Genomic DNA, 24,319 nt, shown 5'->3' with positions numbered 1-24,319 from the left:
CGAATTCCCTGTGAACAGCAATGTTCTTTGGTATTTAGGGGAAGACTAGACTAAAGTGCTTAGCCTGCATCTTTTTCTTGTCGTTGAATTTTGCGTACATGTAGTTTAAACCCCCGCATGCTCGAAGTTAGCCTGACCCGACTGAACGGCCGCGCAGCTGAAACGATCGGGATCGATATGCATGCATCGCCGGACTTAGGTACGCGGTAGAAAATGTGCGCTGCACATTTCGTTGCAGAAGCTGACTCTTGGAATTTTGCAGAGTGGGCCATGCAAGTGATCGTTGCTACAACCACGCATCCATATTCCAAAGGCTGGCCTACCCCGAGGCGCATAAATGTTCAACCGTGGACGTATCAATGATCGAAGAGAGGACAGATTTTCACAATATTGGGCGCGAAATCGATAGCTACCAGTGCTCAGTGTTAGAGAAATTCTGCCTTGATCATGCGCAATTCAGTGTTTCAGGTTTGGTCAGTAGCTATAAGTTTGAACAGTTCGCCTGTCAAGTCAGCGGTGCCAGCGATGGACCGGCGGAGCGATTTTCCACGCTACACCGCTGTCTTGCTAGAAAGCCTACCTAGGCGGCGTTTGACATTCAGCTGCTTTTTGTGGGCCCCGTAAATGAAAGCAACGCCTTCAGAAATGCGTTAAATGCTCAAAAATGTATTCTCTTCAACAGTTTCACTCCAGGCTGTCAAAGCAGGCGGACGCTGATAAAACAGTTGAGCACTCCAGTCTTTAGAAATCTGTAGAATCGCCTTCAGTTTGTAAAAGTATTGGAATAGGTCACTTTCCGATCGCTGGGACATAGACCCTCATGACAGCGCTTTCACGTGAATAAGGACCACACCAGACCAAAAGCTTGTCTCATATAACATAGCTAACTAAGGTATACCTTACAGCATTGTGTTGATTTTTATGGTGCATAAGCGACTAATGCTGCCATGCACCAAGAACAAGGTTTAATGTATTTATTTTGTGTGTAATGACTAAAATGTTTTTTAGGATGTAGCTTGTTTAGGAACATTTTAGGAAACCAAAAATGCAGGAAATTTGCACGTCTCTCCTAGGATCATGCTGGGATGGAAAGGGATCTGTTGCAAAATTGTACAAAATGTTTCCTCTTATTTTCTCGACTCTGGCGCACGTGTAAGATATGGTTTATTGTTAGTTCATCTCCACACTCCTTGCATATTGGTTTGTCCTCTTTCATAAGTATGAAGCTGTGTGTGAGGTGTTGGTATGTGTTTTTTGAAGATGGCCTAAAATGGCCTCCATGTTGTGTTTCTGATTACTGCATGATTTCCATTCCTTAATGACAGGTTTGACAAGTATAGTTTGTAGTTTATTTCAATGTTTCAAAAATCCTGCCATTTCACTTTAACTTTTTTTGTACAAGCTTCTTGGTATCTTCATGCAGCATATTCACCCTCTGTAATTTAGCATTGTGTCAAGGTAACCTGGTTATTTCTTTTCATCACCTTTTAATCCTTGGAAGTCATAGAAATAAATGAGATCCACAATCATGAGCTATCTAGGGTATGCATATGTCCATCGCTCAGTGGAATGGTGTCAGTACGCTCTCAGAACAGGTCTTGTGGTAACAACAACCATTGTCTGAGGTGGTCCTTTAATGGGCATTGAAATGCTAAGTAACTACAGGTACTGATAAAACTCTTGATCATGTTATGTGATGATGCGATCCTTGCATGCATATGGGTATACATTTCAGAATCTGCAGTGCACCACTTGACCATTTGCCACCAGTTTGTGTGAAAATGTATTTTTCATGCATGTTAACCAGTATTTAACAGATGACCCCTGTGCACAAGCCAAAAGTGCCACGAGCCAAATCTCACGAGGCCACACGACATGGCAGGAGCTGTTAAGTCAAGCTTACAAAGTTATATTTGAAATATGTTCTGGGATGTTTCAGCTCCAATTAAGAAAGGTTGAGGCTTACAGAGGTCTATGCCAGGTTGTCTATCACCTTACAAGGCAGCCTACGACCGTATGCTAATGAGTATATCTGAGACAACAGAGACATGAATTAAGGAATTAGTAATTATGTTTGTAGCAAAGGGCATGTAAATTAACGGGAATCCACAGTGGGATCTGCAGACAAAAACCATTAACGCTGGCACACCATACCCTTACAGGTGGAGATTAGGAGTCTCCCTAATTTTTTTTCTGCTCAAAGCTTGTCATTTCCTTCATTCTTCCAGATGAGGAAGATGTGAAAATGATAGCATCGAAAATTCCAGAGACCATCGTTAACAAGGATGCTGATCCCAACAGCGTAAAAAGGAATTTCAGAAAAGATGGGTGACTAGTAATGCTGGCAACAGTTGAAGCTAAGTGGAAAGGCATGAAATTGAAATGCAACATATGCAGACATATGTTGCGAGACGACCAGTCTGTGGTGTGCGACATCTGTCTCCGTTAGTTTCATCAAGTGATTGGCCGAAGCAGATGGGGCTTGTGGTTTTGTGATAAGTGCAGTGTAGTAGCATAGATGCAACCTTGCCCATTAATAGTTGGAGTGGAGTAAGTGCATTGTTTTGTTTTTGTAAGATGTTCATGGTTTCCATGCAAACATTATGAGAATTTTTTTCCTAGAGAATATTTGCTGAAATGTGAATATAATGTGCAATAAAACTAGTGTTTTCTTGCTATTTACTTTTCCTTGTATACATTAGTTCTGTGAAGAAAACCACAGGCTAGAAGGAAATGTAATGGCATGCATTTTGATACTTGGCCCCGTTGTGCTGGCTCAGTAGTTAGAGTGCTTGGCTGCTGAACCCAAAGATGCAGATTTGGTTCCAGCCAGAGCAGGAGCATTTCAATAGAGGCGAAACAATAGGCCGTCATGCACCGTGCGGTGTCAGTGCATGTGAAAGAACCCCAGATGGTCGAAATTATACCGCAGCCCTCAACTATTGTGTTCCTCATAGCCGTAGTTATTTTGGGATGCTAAACCAGATATATATCACATCATACTCTGAGTAAGATGCTATTCATGGTCAGTTAATCATACACTAAATGATCAATTTTTTTCTGCATGGTACAGCAGCTGTTGTACAATTTTACTTTAGCCTTCATGAAGAATATCACACTGGCTCCACATGGCCTTCTGTTGACCCTTGATATGCGTCACAATCACACACCCGAGTATGTATTTGTCTAAAGGCACCTATGCATGCAAGGAGGGGACCGTTACTTTCCACTTGTCAGAACTGAAATGCATGATCCACATCATTTCTGTAATTCAACTGCTTGCTATTTGAACTGTCCAGCATTGATGCAAGTTTCAAAGAACTGCAATTAGCAAATTAATCTAAGCAGCAAACCATGCCAAGAACTGCTTCGGTTTCATCTTTAGCAACTGTTTGGGAACTAAAATTAGCCAAATGTTGCAAAACATAGATGAGAGGTTACAAAATCTAAAAAACAATGCAGCCTACCTGTGGCATGTAGGGTTTCACATCCTAAAGTGACATATGTAGCTATGAAGAATACCGTAGTGGAGAGCTCCAGACTAATTTGACTGCCCGGGCTTTGTACTTTGCATTGACATCTTGCAGAAAACAGAAGCATTTGCATTTCACCTGCACCAAAGTGCGACTGCCATCACTGGTATTAAACATCACGACCTTGGGGCAAGTAGCCTAACGTGCCACTAAGATGTCACAGCGTGTACGTACATGCTATACATGTCAACCTTTCTAGCATTAAAGCTGTCACATGCATGGCAGATATTCATGTTCAGCTTTGGACTGACAAGTTTAAAAGTGTACTATTTGTGTTTGTCTAGCATGAAAAACAAAGGAAACTAAGGAAAAACGAAAAAAAAAATGAAGATAATAAGTTGAAAAAGCACTAGTCATTAACACATAAAGCATATTCGTTCCTTTATTAATGATAAAGTGGCCTTCAACAATAGTACAAAGCCTGAACATTTAAAAAGGTGCTGTGCCAGGCAGCTATTTTACAGAAACCTGAACCATTTCACCTGTAGTAATGCGCATCCCGGCGGTGTGGGCTGGGCACTTATTTTTCGGTCCACTCCAACATGCGAAAACTGCATCATGTGCATTCCCATTTTCCGAGTTTTGAGCTCTGTAGTACAGGCTAACAAATTGTCGATGACTTATTTTCGTCTGATTGTTGCACAGCGCGTGTAAATAAATTACCACTGCACCTAATAAACACTGACATGCACGTGCAACATCGCCGATCATAAACGGACACAATGATGTCCGTCCGGACATCGGCGCACTCATCACAGCACTCTAATAGGACGTAATCCGTACATCACAGCATCTCATGGTAAGCACAAACCACACCTCCAGTTGTACAACAAACACGAATGACGCGATGCTTGGGCTAGAGACACGCCGGCGGTGCCCAGCATTTTCAGCGCCGCTTGTACTACGTGGAACTTGCAGCACCAAACCTCAATGCGAGCAGAAAGCGATGCGTTACGTGACGCATCTCATCACAGATGGAAGTGAGGAAACTTTGAAGAATCAAAACTACATAATTACATAACGACCATCGTAGACGTTAATCCACATAATAACGAGGACCAAATGAGCGGGCGTGCGGGCCGCGGGCTGGCCGTCAACACCGCGATTACATGCGCTTGCGCTCTGGTCCTGCTTGCCACCCTGCCGCGGTCCAACTCACGTAAACCTATCATCATGCCATCACGTAGTATATCACCCATTCTAGGCACTATTCTTGCCACTGTACTATTCTTTGTAATTTCACATTTCACGCATGCAGTATGTAGTACATACTTCTTGCACCTCGCACGTACACCTCATACCAACTTCGATTTGGCTACATATGGCTACCATGTTGTTGCTACAACCCACCTACAACCACATCTGGGGATCTCGGATCCGTCCGGCTTTCCCGACGGATCCCAAGGCCCATATCGGAGAAAAATGCGTTGGGTCCGTCGGAAGAACCCTACCGATCGGGTCCGTCCGCCGTACCTCTGAAAAATATTTCCCGGATCCGTCGGACGGATCCCGAAGAAAAACGCACAGGATCCGTCGGACGTACCTTTAAGACCATTGATCGGGTCCGTCCGACGTACCTTTAGCCACAGCCTATAAAATACTCCACCACAGACTACTTCCGGAACTTTATTATTACTCCTATAACAGCTATAAACCAACTAAAGGAAAACGATCACAGAATACCTAGGTGGGACTATAAAGCAACAGAAATTTATAGTCAGGCAAAACAATTTTCGAACAGAATTTCGATCCCGCCAGCAAAGCACATGACGCATTTAACACGCTGCTTAAATCGAGCGGCGTTCAAAAGCAGTACACGCCTTAACTCACCTATTTGTTCGTGGATGAACCAGGAAATACTTCGCATAATCTGATAAAGGAGCATTGGCATGATAATATGAAGAAAAATCCAAACAACGATTATTACAAGGGAAGATATTGAATTATACGTTATATTCCACTCTGTAATGCGGAGACGAAAAAAAGAAACAGTATGATAGAAACGTAGTTAAAGAAGCACACTGTAACTCGACAGAAATATGGCAAATAATCTCTTCGATCACGAAATATTCAGAAAAGTGTAGTATTCTACCGCTGTTGAGCGTTTTCAGGTTTGACCTACTGTGTCTTGCTTTAATGTTCATTCATGCTTTTTCTTTACATAGGTAATGCCATAGCTGTCACCTTGTAAGAAACCTCGTGTACTGTTCTGACCACTGCTTGGTCTAATACGTTTGGTTACACAGAAATAACACCTGCCGAAAGCATTGGCTTCGTCCACCAGATGTCGCCATATAAAGCTATGGGAGAACGGCAGATTGGGCGAGTTGGTGGTGATTCATTACGAAAAGTAACCTAAACAGCGGTAGACGGTAAGGTTCTGCGATAAGGTTTTGCGAAAACTAAAATGTTCAGGATAGACCAAAGGAATTGAACAAAGAACGAGGAATGCTGTCATGCCATATGTACATGCAGTATCGCATCGCTTTATGAGAACTGGAGCCAAGTATATGACGTGGAGGTAATCTTCTCTGCTCCTAATAAGCTTGGTAAATTAGGGGCAGAAGTTCAGAGAAGTTTCAAACGGAGAAGCACTTGCTATATAAATCATGTGAATATGAATAGGTTTATATATTGCAAGAAGGGCGCCCGACTATTGTACAAGATGCTGTTATCTAGCGGTCATAAGTACACTGGGCAGACAGGTCGTTGCATCAATACTAGGCTTATTGAGCATGCTAATCTTTTGGAAGAAAGAGGCACAAACTTGGCAAAACATTGTAGTGTATGTGAAGGTGTACCATTCTTTGATCTACCCCGCCGGGGTGGCGCAGTGGTTATGGCGCTCGACTACTGTTCCCAAGGACGCGGGATCGAATCCCTGCCTCGGCGGCCGCTTTTCGATGGAGGCGGAAAGCAAGGCGCCCGTGTGCTGTGCGATGTCAGTGCACATTAAAGAACCCCAGGTGGTCGAAATTTCCGGAGTCCTGCACTACGGCGTCTCTCATAGCCTGAGTCGCTTTGGGACGTTAAACCCCATAAAACCAAACCAACCATTCTTTGATGACACTGAGTTGTCTTTTCATAATGACAATACCATCAGGGAAGTCGCTAAGGCCTTCCATATTATCAAAACCCAAATGGATGCGTTAGCAAGACATCTGCAGCTTTGTCTGCAAAAGGAACGACTTTATTACACGAAGGATAGCATGTAAGGCGGGTACAGCACGTGTGAAAGTTATCACTTTTTGTGCAATGTTGTCGGAGCTTCTATGTATGAGAGTACGCATGTGCGTCCACGTTTGTGTGTAAAAATTGACTTGCAATCTTCTAGTAAAACCAGTTGTAAGTTTAGCGTCGTGTTCGTCTCTTCTAATCTTTATCCCATCGTCTTGTGCTGTTTAGATTACTTCTCTCTGTGAAACCTGTGGAGAAGACGAGATATAGGTGAGCATAATCAAGGACGACGTTCACATTTTATGTACCTCACTGGGAAACATATTTAATCAGACATTTTTATGAGGAGTTTAACCAGCTAACATTGGGAGAGTTTTACCGTTCTACTTAAACGATAATCCTACATTTATGCTGAAAATTACCACCCAGTTACTATACTGAGTTGCATTAACACACTATTTGAGAAACTGATAGCTAAGATAGTGCGGGACTTTACGACATCTAATGTAGAGAACAGCACGGTTTCCGCAAAGGTCATTCTACAGGCACAGCAGTACACCCAGTAACAGAAACAGTTAACTGTGCTTTAAATTCAAACAAGATTGTTACGAGCATACTCTCCGACTTTAAGAAATCATTCGACTCTGTTAATCAGAAAATTGACCCGAAAACTTGAGAATCACGGATTTCGAGGACCACGTATCAAATACTTTTCGCATGTATCTAAGCGCTTGCAATTCGTGCTAATCTCCGACGAAAGATGTTTGCTAGGTGAGATGAAGGCAGGCGCTGCGCAAGGGCCAGTACTTGGCCCTCTACTTTTTTCCCTTTTTACAGTAATGGTTTCCCACGTAAAATAAAATATGGAAAAGCAGTCCTAATATGCAAATTATATGGCTAGTATCACACCTGACAGCAGAAGGGGCTGGGTAACTCGTCATAGAATGGTAACTTGGTTCAATACTGACAAACTCACGCTAAATGTTAAAAGATACATTGCTCCTGTCTCCATTCGCATATAAACCCCCGTATCAGCTACCTGCATCAAGAGTGAATAGCCACTGAAAGAATTCGAAGCCACAGATACGTAGGAATAACTCTTGACAAAAGCGTTTCTCACAGCCTGAGTCGCTTCGGGACGTTAAACCCTACAAGTCAAACCAAACCAAACTCTTGGCGAAAAACTACACTGGGCACCTCGCATGAAGGACCTATGCAAAAGAACTTCTAGTTGATGTACAGTAATTAAATTTCAGATGAAGTTATGTGATGTTAGGAAGATAGTGAGAGACCGGAAAGCGTGGCGTGACATAGTCCATAGGGTCACGAAGAGTCGGACACGACTGAACGACTGAACTGAATTAAATCTCAAAAATATTTCGACAAGCACACATTACGAATGATATATTTCAGCATTTTTCATGACAATTTAACATATTGCGTTTTATCCTGGGATTTTACCTCTGCATCATACCTAACAAAGGTCAGCATTATCTTGAAAAGGGCTATCAGAATAATATCGCCTGCACCCAATGCAACACCAGCGAAGCCGTTGTTGAACGAATTAAATATAACGCCCTTCAACACTGTCCGCGGTTGCAAAATAGTCATTTTAGTCCACCGAATAATTGGCACAACACTATCCGCATCTATTTTCCATATTCATCTTGACACTATAGGCAGGCAGAGTATAATAATTTTAATTTACCCATATATCATAACATATACGCGCGGCACTCGATATTCCATTACGGCTAAAATAAAGAATAACGTTCCATGCAAACATAAACAAACGTCTTTCTGTCCTCACTAAAACGGTACTACCTTAGCAAGGAATTAAAAGCACCAGATAAAATATATGTCGTTCGTAGCATTGCAGCTTGAATGAATTATTTTATGATTGATAATGTTTGTAATGGACTAGCCATAGCAGCTGAGGATCCAGGTGACTTCTCAGCATCTTCTGTAACGTTTTCTGTGGTTCTGGTTCTGATGGTACATGCAACTTAACGCTCACAGCCACATCGGCTATGATGGACACCGTAGTGGAGGTCTCCGGTAATTTCTGCCACCCAGTGTTCTTAAAGAGCATTGACATCGCATAGCAGACGGGCGCCTCCAATGAAACATGGTCACCGTGGCAGGAATCGAACCCACGTCCTCGAAATCAGCAGAGAGGCTCCTTATAACTACAGAACCACAGCGGCTGGGCACGGACAAAAAAAAAAAAAAAAATGCCGGTGAAAATTACGGACTGGCGTTCCACTGCCTACCTTATTCCTATCTTCTTTATCGCGGTGTGGTGAAAAGACTAACGTTGAACCTCACGACTAATTCTGCTTCCTCGTCGCCTCTGATGGCGATGAAATGCATGGTCCCGACATGGTCGCGCGCTGGCGATGGCATCGCATGCAGACGCCGGTAGAGCCGAGCGTATACGATCGTGTCAGTCATTATGGGTTGTGAATTAACGCTGCGTATATAGTGTGAGCTCATTCCTGTAATGTCTGTACGCAGCAGAAAACTGCAATAATCCAATTCAACGACGCTCCGCCACGGGCAAGTTGGAAGACCAAAAACACGCTGGAGGAGCTGCAGTTCCGCATTTTTTTTTGCGCGATACACTTTACACTTTAGAGATCAGACAACGCGCCACGTGAATTATGTCTGCTTCCAACATGACGGAACGTCTGAAAGGTATGCTCTGCTTCGTGTCGAACGAACAAGCAAGTCGCCAGTGTTGTGGAGTTAGGCTATCGAAGACCTCGTGTGTTTCAATAAAGTGACAAAAGCGAGCAGTGTTGAGTAAGATTTTCCCCCGGGTGGCAAGGTTCCTGACAGAGTCTAAATATTGCGCACTATAGTCTCCGCATTCCTTCGTTGTAGACTGATGGCGGCTGAACGACATATTGAGCACTATATAGTCTCAGCATTCCTTCGTTCAAGGCGGCTGTTCAATCCTCAACGAAGGAATGCAGAGGCTATAGTACGCAATATTCCAACTCCGTCACGAAATAAAACTTTGCGGCCCAGGGGAAAATGTTACTCAACACCGCTCGCAGAACACATTTGTGTGACATTTTATTAAAACCCACATGCTCTTCGATAGCCTCACCTGAAATGAAGCTACCGCGTTCGTAGCACTATAGGTCTTGCTTCTCAGATGAAACGTCTCGCAAATGCGCATAACATGAACAGTGGACTCGATTTTCATAGACCAGATGAGCTGCCGCAACGGTGCCTCAATCGCCTCAATCACCGCCCGCCGTAGTGATCAAGCTTGGGGGGGGAGGGAAAGGATGGGGGGGGGGGGGGGCATCGTACCACGATTGGTCTCTGGTGTAGACAGCGATCGAAGTTTCGCGTTGACCTGTGAGCATGCGTGCGCGCCACAGCCCTCGCACTGCGTGAACGTTTCCTTGTCGAAGCTTCTACATTAGTCTAAGAGCTTGCGTGGCGCTGTCTAGTGGCCGCGCAGTACTTCACGAAATTTAGTTTACAGTGCAGTGCGGGTCGCCCTTCCTCGGCAGTGCACGCTAGGCTCCTTTAATCATGCATTCCCCAGAACAGCAATCACGCACGATTCCACACCCACTGGAACTAAAGAACATTCACGTTCATGATATATAACCTCTTTGGCTAGAACAAATTATCTCTTGAGCTACGACATCAAGACTGCCGGAACCAAGACCCAAATCTAACCTAATTTTGAACATTTTAATTGCTACAGGTAGCGACCTAAAATCAATTTCGACTCCAACAAAGAATCGGTCAGGAGAAAAGACAAAGATACCAATCTGTACTCCATGACTTCTAGGATATCTGTAGAACGTCGATTCGGAACCCTTCATATTTCCCCGTTATCCAACTGCGAGGGTTCCGCACTTGTCACTTTTCATGCTATGGACATAGCATAAAAGAGTTTATTCAGAACCGTCTGCTCCCAGCCTCGACTATATCTTTCTCCTACTTTTTGACAAATTAATCACCTACAGTTTAAATAATTAAAAGTACCCATTTCATTCCTAAGCAAACAAACAAAAAAACAGCTAAAATAGCTATGCCATCCGTAATGACTACGCGCCACATTTGTCGCCACATGATACGCGCCTAAACTATACGAGCATGAAGAGCGATCTGATCATCTGAAGTTCACAGGTGCTGCTCCCGTTTGAGCGCCACCGTAACAACAAAGCTCCAAAACATTTTCCTTGTGGGCACTACAGAACGGAAAGGATTCATAACACCAAAGTTATCACTTAAAGCAAGGATGTGTGATTGGAAGTTGGCATGCTTACTGCACCTATAGAATTTATGTGTTCATCAGCATATTACACAAGTGCATTTGAGCGCGCCTCGGTTTACAACCGGCATAACTTGTTCATCACGCATTGGTGGATTAAAAAAAAAAAAAAAAAACGATTGCAGTCCAGCGCGCATCATATCGCGTTCTTTTTGCCGTCATCTCTGTAACCATCAGCCTCGAACGTCCAGTGGGACGAATGCCTGCCTTGTCTTCGCCAGGCGACGATTTTGCGCCGGGGAAATCCCTTCGTCGCATTCTGCCCGCGGGCGACCCACGCCGGGCGTGTGGGCGCCGGCCCAAAAGGATGCCGCGCCCACCTTCCTCACTGCTGCGTCCTGCCCACTGACTGCGAGTTAGCAACGCTCTCAGCTCGCACGGGCCCTGCGCCTCACCCCCACGCAGATTCTATCCAAAAGCTGCTGAATGCGCAGTGCAATGCATCGTAGCCACTTTAGCTGCCGATACATACGATGCCAGTCTTGCAGCGGACAGCGTTAACATCGGCGTGCTTACGCTGCGCTTGTATGAGCCACCCGAATTGTCAAGTGGGTGCACGTTAGCCCACGTGCTCAAAGGCGATGCAAATCACTCCGGTCAAACAGTGATTTCCAACGTCGCTCCGAGCACCCGACTTGAACCGCGAAGGTAGAAAGGATAGTGACAGCCGCCGGCCCTCGGAATCGACCGTTTAGTCCACAGGCTGCTGTGCGCGAATCAAAAATCAAATAAAGAACTTTATTCAGAGTATACATGGCACAGTTCTCTAGGGGGCTGGAAAATAAAAAAAAAAAAAGGCATAAACGCCTGAGAAGTGCCAGCCCGCCACTCCCTCTCCCCATTTTGTTAACACCCGGTATCTCAGAGTACAGTAAAAAAAAAAAGAGGCAGAATACTCAAGTGCCGAATATTAGTAGACAAATTCAGTGAAAAGTCACGTCATCAAACACCAAGTTCATACCATTGCATTTAGGCAAAGAGAAAAAAAAAAAGAATAGAAAGAGTAAAATGTACAACCAGAGCTTCAACTACCTTTCTTGGAGTGACAATAAATGTACGAAAATATTATTCTAAAAGTTTACAGCGAAGAACTTTCCTTGAGCATGGTAAAAAATGTTAGGGTTATTGTTAAGAAATCAGGAGCGGAGGAATGGATGAGGTTGCCCTGCCGCCCGCGAATTGGGGTGAGGCGAGGACGAATGTCAGTGTCAAACCCATCACTTTACTTTTCTCTGGTAAACGGGAAGTAATTTAATGATCACTGGAACCCTTAGATTGGTAATGCTGGGAGGTGAAAAAGCATTGTTGGGTAAGCGAGCTGCCCTCGCTTCACCACAACTTCGTTGGCGCTCCAGCTCTGCTATGTTTGCAATAAATAAGTTAAGCACGAAACTTCATTTCTCTTGACCTCAATATGCCCGAAATTCTCAATCCTGGTTTTAGGCACGATGTCTGGTTTTAGGCACGATTTGGCGGTACAAAACGAGGCAACATATACAACGCATGCATTCAGTACAGCAAACGATAGCACAAGAATAACAAAGCAGAACGAAATACAAATGCCATGTTAGGACAATGTGGAACAATGCTGTGAGTTACGAAGTGCGCTCAGAAAAGGGGACACAGTCGAGACTAGACCACACTTGCAGGCAATTCATTCCAGGTGTGGAGTAATCGTTGTCGTAAAAAAAATGAGACCTTAAAATACATTTGTTCGACATGAAAACGGCTCACTCTGAACAAAAAGAACGGGTTGGCCGCTGGGCACCCGACGGAAGATAACTTTTTTTTTTTAATTCCATGTTGATTGTGGTAAATAAAGTAGAACAGTTTCGTATCGTCTTGTCTGCAAGGTCTTCGAATTCGCCGTGTGCAAAAGAGGTGTCGGGGATATTTTCAAACTAAAACAATTATAAGTAAACCTGACAAATTTACGTTGGACATTTTCAATTTTACCAACATTGGTTTCTGTGTGTGGGTCCCGAACAGCAGCTGCATATTCTAAAATTGGTAGGATGAAAGACTTGCATGCAAGTAATGTAATTTCTCGCAATGATTTGCACGGATTTCTCCTTAAACATCTAAGCTGCTTCGTGGCTTGTTTACAGTATATGCTATGTGGTCGTTCTGTTTAAAGTCTGGACCAGTTACTGCTACTCATAAGCACTGTAATTAGTAACCCAAGATAGCGGGTTGTCGTCAATGGTGTAGCATAACTTCAATGGATTAAGTTTGCGCGCCGAGGTCATATATAGGTACCGTTCTTTTTTATAATCGATACTTTGCAAGCTTGAACATAATAGGAATTTTGGTCACTGAGGAATGGCTCCTACAACCCCCCCCCCCCCCCCCCCCCCCCCGTTTTTGTTATCGGGGCCATTTTATCATTGTTTCCATCGTTCGGAAGTTCTGCAGGCGAAAATGATTTTTCTAATACCAAACGTAAGTACTTCGCTCACCATTCAGCATAACGAAGGAGAAAGGCAGCAGGAATGCTGACAACCTGTGGTAACATTCTGACATTTAGGTTAAGCCCAAGTGCTGGTCATTAACAGACACATCGTTTGTCCATGAGTTTTTCTCAAAAGCACTGAATTGAGTAGTGACGTCATCATCCTTGGTGAAAATGGGACAGAAGTAAAGGTTTAAGGTACCAGCTTTTCTTTTCTGTCTGTTACTGCAATGCTATTTATCAAGATATTCGAAATAGACTACTTCCTTGGCGACAACTGACGCCATATTTCCTTTTTCCGGGGATGTGCAACAAGTACTACTTTAAGCCTTCGCTTTAATAATGATTTTTGCTTTCTTTTTTCACTTATTCATGGGAGGGGGAGCTCGCGTTGGAAACGAGACATCAGGAAGGATGATATTTTCAAGTTGCAAGCAAGTTGTGAAGTATATGATGCTCAATAGAATATCTAGACTGTCTGAAAAGCACCAACCATTTAAGCGTTGCCTTTGAGAAGCATGATAAGGCCGGTTTCCCGTTTAGCTTTATGAACTTGACCTCGCGTTTCTTTCAAAAACGAAATCTGCGGCAGATTACTCAGTCCACACGCAAACGTTGCTGCCGTAGTCATTTTCACTTTTTTTTTACTGCCCACTATTAGGTAAAAAAAAAAAAGGGAAAAATACGGAGATTTGTAAAAAAAAAAAAAAAAACCATCCTGTCACATATAAAAGAGTGCGTACCCTATGGTTTTTGTGTTTGTGCACCTTTACCTAAACTTGCCCTGCACTGATAGGATAACTCAGTGCTGTGTGTCTGCCATCTACGGCACCACATAAACTGTGATGTGAGGGCACCGTTGTGCCTCATTCGCATTCATATAGTTTGCATGCATAAAGGAGACCAAGTGCTAAAGTGCTTTTGCAGCTGCTTTGAAACAAGCGAAAGAAGCTTGAGCTGTCGTCATATTTGTCGTCCCTACAGCAAGCGACCCACCGCATTTTCTTTATCAATATGACGGGCTGTACAGTTGTACGTACAGAATGAGTAGAAAACTTCAGCGCACGCGCGAGGAAATAAGTTTAGTGTTAACGTTCGTAGTTACGTAGTTAAGATGAGTACTCCAGTGACGATCATTCGAGATCCACAGCCCTAAGTACTTACAGCTGCCTGCTTCAGAGAGTAAGGTAATATTAATAATGTGGTAAAAAGCAAAGTTTTCTTCTTTTCTCAACCTTGATGATCACGTGCCAGTCGTGACACCAAGAAATAACTTTTTGGAGCGCAGTGTTCAATAATAATTGACCCGATATGTTGTTCATTTCAGCGTACAGAACACAGTCATCGGCAAAAAGTTTGATGTTGACTGCAATGTCTTGCGCAATATTAATATGTAACATAAGCAAAATAATATATGGCAAAAACGCGTTGAGTAGCTCTTGCGCCTTGCGCTTTGTTTTAGTTTCGCAGCCCTGAAAAGAAATTACATACCTCATATGTGAGATACATGATCGTGGATGGACAGTAATGGAGGCCGCCACCACGCGAAGGGAGCTGCGAACATAAAGTTGACAGTGAACACACTGGCGTCGCTTTCCAGAGAAGGACGAGAGGAGCAACTTTGGAGATTGGCATCGGGCCAGCGGCGCACCTTGGATAGCCGTGCAGGACCCGGAAACATCTTACCGGGGTCAGTAAGGGTGCTATAGTACCCTCCCGTCACCTTTCCTGGGAGTAACCACCAAGTTTAGCCCGTTTTCGAGTACTGTTGCACTCGACCCACATATGGCCGAGCTAGACCTATTTTAGGCCTAGTACGACTAGGGAACCCACCGCCGGTCTACGTCTAGCCGAGCAGGATGCAGTACACCGTGCAAGGGGAGGAGATTCCTCCGGAAGAATATGACAACCCCGATTTATGGACCCACGCCTTCAAGGCCCACGACCGGGTGCACCCAAAGAAAACAAACGCTACGTCAGCGTCTGATATTACACCCAAGGTCGGCCCCGGCAAGACCGTCAAGCTGGAGACATCTTCCCCAAAGTGTCGACCAATATGGAAGAGGAGGTCGCTTCCACGCCTCCCGACAGAGGACTATAAAGTGGTTTTCAGACCCGAAGGAGGACTTGACCTTCGCTCCCAAACCGCCAACAACCTTCTGCAGAAGGTCTGCCAGGGCTCCGAGGTAGACATCGCCGCAACCAGAAAGCAAGACCAAGTACGCATAAAACCAACCAATAATTCATTCACCGTGAGCTCCCCGTTGCGAGAGAGAGCCAGTAAGTAAGTCAACGTTAAAAACTTGGAAATACAAGACCAAATGTAATAAGTCAGCGCTTAGGTGGCGGCCCCGGACGAAGCCGTCAAGGGGACCGTCTACAACGCATTAGACGACCAAACCTACGAGGAAATCCTTAAGGACGTCACCGACCTGAACAGGAACTCCCAGATTGCCGACGCCAGGCGGCTGCGCAAGACATCGGCACTGCTAATTACCTTCACAGGGACCGAGCGCCCAGAGAAATCCGACTCTACGGAGGGCTCTACCCGTGCTACCCTTTCAGAGTCAAAGTGGAAGCCTGTTTTAATTGCCGACGAGCTGGCCACAGGGCTGACGTTTGTCCGAGAGAAAGGACGAACTTATGCAACCGCTGCGGGAAGGAGCACCCGGCAAAAAAAGAACCAGATTACACACTGATATGCATACTATGCAGCGGAAATCACTTCACTGGAACAAAGAAATGCATAGTACGTTTTGAGAGACCCAGGAACCCCCCGCGAGGGAAAAAAAAACAGCCACCGCTTTCAACAACGCGCGGCTGCACGAGCAACCACTTCAACACAGCCAGAGACAACAAGAGCCCCGGAGCAGATCCAAGTCCAACAACGAGAGACCAGAGGAGCCGAGGCCGATCCGACTTCTTCCCGCCCCTACTGAGAGCTGAGAGCTAAGAGCGCCCTCCTAAACAGGTGAGCCGGAAACCACAACACAATTCCCAAGATAGAAGGGGAATGGCGGAGCTCAGGGCAATAATTCACCGGCCAAATGGGCGATCAGTGAACTTAGGAAAGAAATCTCCACCCCTCCCCCAACAAAAAGAGACTCCGAGCCCTCCGATAGAATATGCCCCACGGGCTAACCTAAACAACTCGGTACCCGCATCCGCGAGCTCCTCGCGAGCCACTGCGCCACAGCGTAACAGCCCCCCGGCTAAAAAGCGAACCATGGAAACGACTACGGGGTCGGAGAACCCCATCCTCAAAGACATAATTCAACTCATACAAAGCTTGAACGCTAGCTTGAAAGAGAAGATTACGAAAACCGCTGAGAAAAACGGAGCCGATATAAAAAGCCAGATAGGCGGGCTTTCCACGCATCTAAACAGCCGCATGGACTCCCTTGAAGCACGACTCAGTCAAACGGAGGCTACAGTGGCTGCTATGCAAACCCAACTCAAGAACCATGCGGAAGTCCTTGCAGCCTCAACAACTTCCCAACCCAACCCCTTTAACGCTCAGGCACAGCTCCAATATGGCGGGAAACCTTAAGGAAATCAGAGTATGGCAGTGGAACTGCAGGGGTTTCCGCCAAAAGCGGAATAACTAGCAGCTCCACATCAAGAATATGAGCGTCTCGGAAATGCCGGACGTCATCGCACTTCAGGAAACCAACACCAAAGCTCAGAAATTATGAAACCTATGAAAATTCGCGCGCAGCCGTTTTGGTCCATAGAAACGTAACGTCCATAGAAACGTAACGGTCGTTGAGCACGAAATTAATACGACGGACGCAGACTGCCTCCTCGTGGAACTCATACCGACAAAAAGAGGAAAGGCGAGCCTCTTTATTCTAAACATATATAGTGCACCGAAATAACAACACCCCCCGGTGACGGAAGCCATAAGCAAAGCTCTCAGAATTAGTGGACGCAGACCACTGATTATTGTGGGTGACTTCAACGCCAGACACATGGCCGGGGGGTACAAAATTAACAACAAGAAAGGCACAGCAATCTGGAACTACATCCAGGACGAAGGTCTATAACACTGCTAAACGACACGCTACAACCTACACGAATAAGCAACAGCGTGCAAGCTGACACTAGCCCGGATCTCACGCTCTGTAAGAACGTGGGAAACGGGCAATGAAAAAACACCGCGTGTAGCCCAGGCAGCGACCATTACATTGTCGAAACTACAATCCCGGCAACGTCGCTCAAGAAAAAGGGAAGGAAATAAATCAAAATACCGACTGGGATAAATTCCGACTCGTTCGAACGCAAAACAAAGCGGGTAAAATAGAGAACCTCGAAGATTGGTTAAAACAGCTAGAAAAAGTTGTCGAAACTGCGACTGAGGCAGTACCGGTCACTGCGGAAACGCAATCTGTGGGCAGCAGACTACTACACATATGGCAGGCGCACGAAAGCCTCCGGAAGAGGTGGATGAAACAAAAGAATAATAGGCATTTAAAACTTAAAATTGCGCGCCTCGTCACCAGGAGGACTGCAAATAGACGCACAACAGAGACAGCCGAATCATACACGCACACCCGCTCGAGGACGGCAAGCTCCTCGAATCGCTCAGAGACAAGTACCTATAGTCACGTCCATGCAAAAAAAAAAAAAAAAACAAAAAAAAAACGGGTCGCCAAATCGTGAAATGGACAAGGAGATCACCGTAGCGGAGGTAAGGGTGGCGCTGCACCAACTGCGCACTTAGCACCGAAAGCTGACGGGGTAACCAATAAGCTAATTAGGAATCTCGAGGACACCTCGATCAAAGAAATCACCAAACTTTTCAACAACTGCTGGGAAAAAAGGGAACTGCTGGCCTCCTGGAGGCACGCGAAAGTTGCTTTCATCCCAAAGCCGAACAAGAGCCTGGAAATTCAAAACCTGAGGCCCATATCCCTCACATCGTGCCTAGGCTAACTCCTAAACACGTCATCCTAAACCGCATACAAACACATATGGACAAACACGAAATCTTCCCAAACACCATGGTAGACTTCAGTCCACACCTCTCCACGCAGGACATTATGCTCCGACTGTCAGAGGACGTGGTAAGCCAAGGGTATAACAAAGGGACGAGAACAATCTTAGCCCTCGACGTAACTAAGGCTTTCGACAAGGGCGAACACAAGGCCATAACGTCAGCACTTTCAGACTTGGACGTAGACGAGCGTACCGACAACTATATCAAAGCCTTCCTATCGAATAGGACGGCGGAGATACGTTTCGGGCCCCTCAAATCGGACACTTTCGAACTGGGCAGCAAAGGCAACCCGCAAGGATCGATGCTCTCACCCCTGCTCTTTAATATCACACTCATACCAATGACTCGAATCCTAGAGCGAGTTCCGAACCTGTCGCGCTCCCTTTACGCGGACGACATCACGCTATGGATGACTAGAGGGAGTGACGGCGACATAGAGCAGACGCTGCAAGTATAGGAGCTGACATTGTCTCGGAGCGGGCGGAGGCGATAGGCCTGTCCTGCTCTCCGACTAAGTCGGAGCTCTTGGTCATGCGTTACAAACCGAGAGGATCGGTAAGAACAACTCCTATCCCCATAGAGATCTACGTAAACAACACCTTAGTCCTCGAAATCCAAACGATTCGATTATTAGGCATGCACCTTCAAAGCAATGGCAAAAACACAGCGACAATCAACAAACTCACGGCATGCGTAAACCGACGAACCGTCTTATTCGACGCATCGCCAACAAGCATGCAGGAATGAAGAAGGCGGACCTCAGACGACTGGTTCATGCCTTCGTGCTGAGCCGCTTCGTCTATACTCCCTTCCGTACTTAAACCTTTCTAAAGCAGAAACGGAAAAGATCAACTGCTTAATAAGACAAACGTACAAGGCAGCCCTACATCTGCCAAGATTCACACCAACCAGGAAACTCTTGAAAATGGGCATCCATAACACGCTCGAAGAGCTAATTGAAGCGCACAGGATCGGCCAATACGAGAGGTTGTCCAATACACCTACAGGGAGACATTCTCCGGGAACTAAAAATGTTCCGAAACAACTAAAACGAACGAAAGATCCGTACCCCGACCGAGATATATTCAAGCACCTCGTAACGCACTCTATCCCAAAATATATGCACCCGGAGTATCACAAGGAGAGAAGACAGGCCAGAGCCAAATCTCTTCACAAGCAATATGGGAACCGCGAGGAGGCAGTCTACGTAGATGCGGCCGAACACGAAGAGCGGGACGTCTTCACGGTCGCCATCGTAGACCAAAAATTTAAACACCTCTTCGCCGCTATACCGTCCTCGGCAGACGTGCGGAAGAAGCGGAAGAATCCGCGACAGCAATTGTAGTCACCAATACTGCCTGTGGAATTATTTTCAGCGACTCAAAACCGACCGTGCGTAACTTTGGAAAAGGCAAAATTCGCGAAACGGCATATAGAATTCTAAAAAAAAAAAAATCACATTTCTCTCCTCGCCAGATTAAAATTATCTGGGTCCCTGCGCAATCGTCCCACCCGGGGAACGAAGCGGCCCACAATATAGCCCGAGGATTCGTCAACCGGGCAGTGGACCAATCGTGCCTGCGAGGGGTGAAGGAACGCATGATAACGTACCAAGAAATCACCATGTATTACAGGAATAGCAGACTAGAATACCCAGCCCCGGATAAATCCCTCAGTAAAATCCAGCAAGTGACGTGGAGCTCCAATCGGATACCTTCTCTAACCCTTTTAAACTATCACTGGTCAGCCCAGGGCTGTATAACCCCGAATGCACGCTTTGCGATGCCAAAAAGGCCGACTTAGCTAATATCCTACTCATGTGCCCTGAGCTCCAACCCAAAGCCGAATGGCTATTATCTAACCCACTACAATGGGAGGCTGCGGTGATCAGCTCCGAACTTGTACAACTGCGGGCGGTGAGCTGGGCTTTGGAAGTCGCCGAAAGACACGGTCTGACGACCGCACCACGAAGCCAACGAAAAGAAGCCCATTGATCGTCTGACAAAAGTTTTTTATTTTTTTTTTATTTTACGGAAATAAAATTTTCACCACCACCACCACCTCTCGATGCTCTCCGAACACACACGCTTCACCGCGATTCCGCGACATAACCAGGTTGCCACAAAAGGAGCATGCAGCGTACTCTGCAACCCCCTCCCCACTTGCATCCGCGTCCCAGGCCACGCGTTCTCAGAGCCATGTGCGCGCGCCAAGAGGCCTCCAAGACGAGTCGGCCTTGGCAGGCTCGCCAGTCGCGTCTATCGACCGCTCTCGTCCCGGCTGCCCAGCGCGCTGCGAGCGTCGCCGTGCCCGTCTGCACGCTCACGGACCTCTCCCAACGCTTGCTTCCTCTCCCCGCTTTCGTTCTCACCCGTCTGATCGACGCATGCGTCTTGCTCACTGGCATGGTTGTGGTGGTAGACGTTCCTTGGTAAGCAGAAAGATAGGCGTGGCTGCGCAAGTCTGCCGATCTGGCCTGTTGCCGAGACTGCCCGAACTGGGTTCTGTTATCACGCATCTGCAATCTGTGCCCCGCAGTGTACTCCTTCTAGCAAGGCAGGGTGCGGGTATTGCGTCCAGGTGTCTCGTTACACCACACGCGATCGATCCCGAAAAAACCTATATTCGCATTCCCTACTGAGAAGGCAAGGATAAAGAGATGAAGGTCACGTTAGGCTAATAATGCGAAAGAATCCAGAAGCCACCGAAAGCAAGGAAACCTCAGTGAAATGATTATTTTTGTTTTAGTAGTGTCGATTAGAACACAAAGGAATAATTTTAGATGGGGTATAATTTCGCAGACCTTACGTAGGAAGAAAACTTATATCGTATTTCCTCGTGCTCAGTGGGTTCGTTGTAGGCCGTGTTCTTTCCGGTTTTAACCGAAAAAACATCAATAAACATCAGCTGGTAACTGAACTGGTTAAAAAAAAAAGAAAAACATAGAATAGGATTGGTTCAAAACGAAAAAAAAACTAATTTTGCTAAGCTTACGCTAGCCTAGGATCAATTCTTGACGAAAAAACTGTACCAGTTTCCTTCCATTCAGAGTACAGAAACGGAATAGCAGCTAGAGAACAGAAACGCTGGAGGCGCTCAGGCGCAAAACGCACCCGCAAGCATCTTCTTTGGTCAAATATTTACGGGACTCCCCCAAGGTGACGTAGATTTGTAATAAGGGGGTAATTACTCATTACCCCCTTATTACTCATTACTAATTACTCCACCCAAGCGCAGCCAAAGGCTACAAAGGACAGCTATACAGCTTTCTCAGAAACTTGATAGTTAAAGAAAAATTCGCCTTGGTCCGGGGATCGAACCCGGGACCACCGCCTTTGCGGGGTAGTATCGCTCTACCAACTGAGCCAACAACGACTTTTTTTTTTCTTTATTGCGTGACTTTGACAATTCCACAATACACGAAGCAAAAGCAAATGCTTACAGAGCACACTGTTGTATACAATTACACACTAGCAATGAGTTCTGCAGACGACAGAACATATGGACGGAACATATGGAAGGAACAACAAAGCCCGCACAATATACAAACAAAATTATATCCACTGCCTAAGAAATCGCTTCGTCATATTAAAATTATTTTAAAGCCACCAAAGACTACTCTTGTGAGCCAGTCTGGAGTTTCAGGCTCGAGTCTCTGTAATATGATGAACCAATTCATACTTTCCCGAAATTTCATATAGTCGCGCAGGGATCGCAATGATATTCTGCCATTCTAGACCACCATAAACAGTGGAGACCCAAAAGCATTATTAAATCCAATGGTATATCATTCTCGTCTTGTACAGATAAGTACCTAATACCATACGTGTGCAGATGTAATGCTTTCTTTATTGTCCTTTGCAATATGTCCCAGGAGTATACCCCCTCCCAACAATGCAAAAAAACATGGTCTACGGTTTTCAGTTGCTTGCAGATTAAACAATGTGCACCCCACGGTAGAAACACTCCCCTGTCCTTCAAAAACATCTTAACTGGCAGTGTTTCGGTATGTAATTTAAAGAAAAACGTTTTTGTACTCTGCAGCACCTACATCGTCTTAACTCGTTTAAGCACGTCGATGCCTGGGCCTCCTCTATACAAGGCCCGGTACAAAGGTTCTGGGAAAACAACATCACACAAATCCCTGGCTGAGCTAACAACGACGGTCAGCAGAACAGATGGAAGGGCGAGAGCGAATTAATCTCTAAATCTAAGTATGAATGGTGTTGGTCGAATATTTAGGGGAATCCCCAAAGGTGGAGTAGATTTGTAATAAGGGGGTAATTACTTATTGACATCCAACCAATCGCAGCCATACGGCTTCGCTTGGGTGGATGTCAGTTATATTCTGATTCTATATATATTCTAAATATGTCAGTTATATTCCGAGATCCGCAATGCATCCGCCGGAGCACTGCATGTGTTAACACCAACTTTATAAAATATCCCGTGTGCGATTTACCGCGTAAATTCAGTGACACATCAGACTTGGACAAACTTCATTTGAACGAACTTTTCAGTTTAACACACTTTTACGACATCCATTGCCGAACCAGAACCTTATGTCAGCTGAACAAACTTAAGCACAAGGTGACTTTCAGTGCAGCGAAGATTCTAGGAAGCTTTACCCAAAGGCTGCTGCTTGGTAGGTTGCCCTATTTTTGTGGAAGCACAGTTCTTGCGAAATTGCGTAGCTGCAAATATGAAACTGCTCAGCTTACGAAAGTTAGCACAGACATCACGAAACAGTAGAATGATGTTATAAATTTGTATAAGTTGCAGCTACATGACATGCTACTTTCTAACGCTTTGCTAACCTTACGTTACTAACGAGTAACATTTAGTTACATCCTAAACATTAGTTTAACTTTTTAACTGTACCTAATGCTAATGGTATGTTCTTAATGCTATTATAATTTTCAAATCGTAGCTGTAAAAAAACACAGCAAGTATATTTCAAGCGGTGTGTCCCAGAGCCGAGTTCTATACAGCGTCCCTCAAGAGCCCATGGTTTGCATCCGGACTTTAAACCCCACAATTCACGACTCAGTTTTGATTCTTCCGCTGTTCTTACAGTGACAGTGTTCTTCCCCTAACATTACGCTGTAGTTCAGCCTCTGCCACAGATTTCACGTACAGTGCCAAAATTTAGAGAAGTTTACTCATTGCCCATTCAGCACTATTACTTTTCAGAACTGACACAATGGGTATGAACCGATACTAGTACCAGTTCGAAGGTGAATGCATGGGTTGGATGTATTAGTTATGTATTGCTAGTGCTGCCCTCGTGGCTCCTTAAAGGTGTTAGATGTTGCCGCTCACAGTTGAGGTTATGGTCACGCGTGGTTGCTTTTCATCTTTATTGAAAGTAGCGTTAAACGTTGTTTAAACGTTCATTATGAGGTTAGCAAAACTTCTTTTTTTTTTTCTGAAGCTTTTTTATAGCGTTACAAAAACGGTAGAAAAAAGTACATTAAGGACAATGTATTTAGCTTCTAGAAAAAATAATATGAAAATGTTAAAACATTCCTGCGTTGCTTGGTTACTCAGCTGGTCTGTACAGCAGTAGCCGAGAATATTGGCCGGCGCACTTGCCGCACTCCCAACCTCAGGAAATATTTGAACAGGCCGTTTTCGAAGAATATGACACGAGAATTATATCAAGAGATGGACTATATGTGCACGTAGAGGTTGAAACTATACCACCCAGAAGGCATTTGTGACAAGAAAGTCCCACAAAAGCACGTATCAGCTCGCCCACTTTGCAAAGTCAGCAACTGGGAACGCAAAAGCTGAGTACAAAATTACTGCAATTTGCCAAAATTGACAGGCAGACAATATATGCGAGGAATTTT

The 24,319-nt window shown here is 45.1% G+C and overlaps 1 protein-coding gene across 1 annotated transcript in view; it reads right to left on the bottom strand.

Annotated features, from left to right (window-relative positions):
* Positions 1–6,762: 6,762 nt before the first annotated feature.
* LOC146203236 (uncharacterized protein KIAA1143 homolog) overlaps positions 6,763–24,319 on the bottom strand; it is a 168,184-nt gene continuing 150,627 nt past the window's right edge. The window contains exon 4 of the mRNA XM_084588605.1: positions 6,763–6,958. The gene's annotated coding sequence lies outside the window, so the exon portion shown is untranslated. The remainder of the gene's footprint in view (positions 6,959–24,319) is intronic.

This window comes from Amblyomma maculatum, chromosome 1 (genome assembly GCF_055883805.1).
Source record: "Amblyomma maculatum isolate TAMU_Amacu chromosome 1, ASM5588380v1, whole genome shotgun sequence".
Lineage (NCBI taxonomy): Eukaryota > Metazoa > Arthropoda > Arachnida > Ixodida > Ixodidae > Amblyomma > Amblyomma maculatum.
Note: the sequence above shows the minus strand (reverse complement) of the source record. Positions and strands in the feature narration are given on the sequence as shown.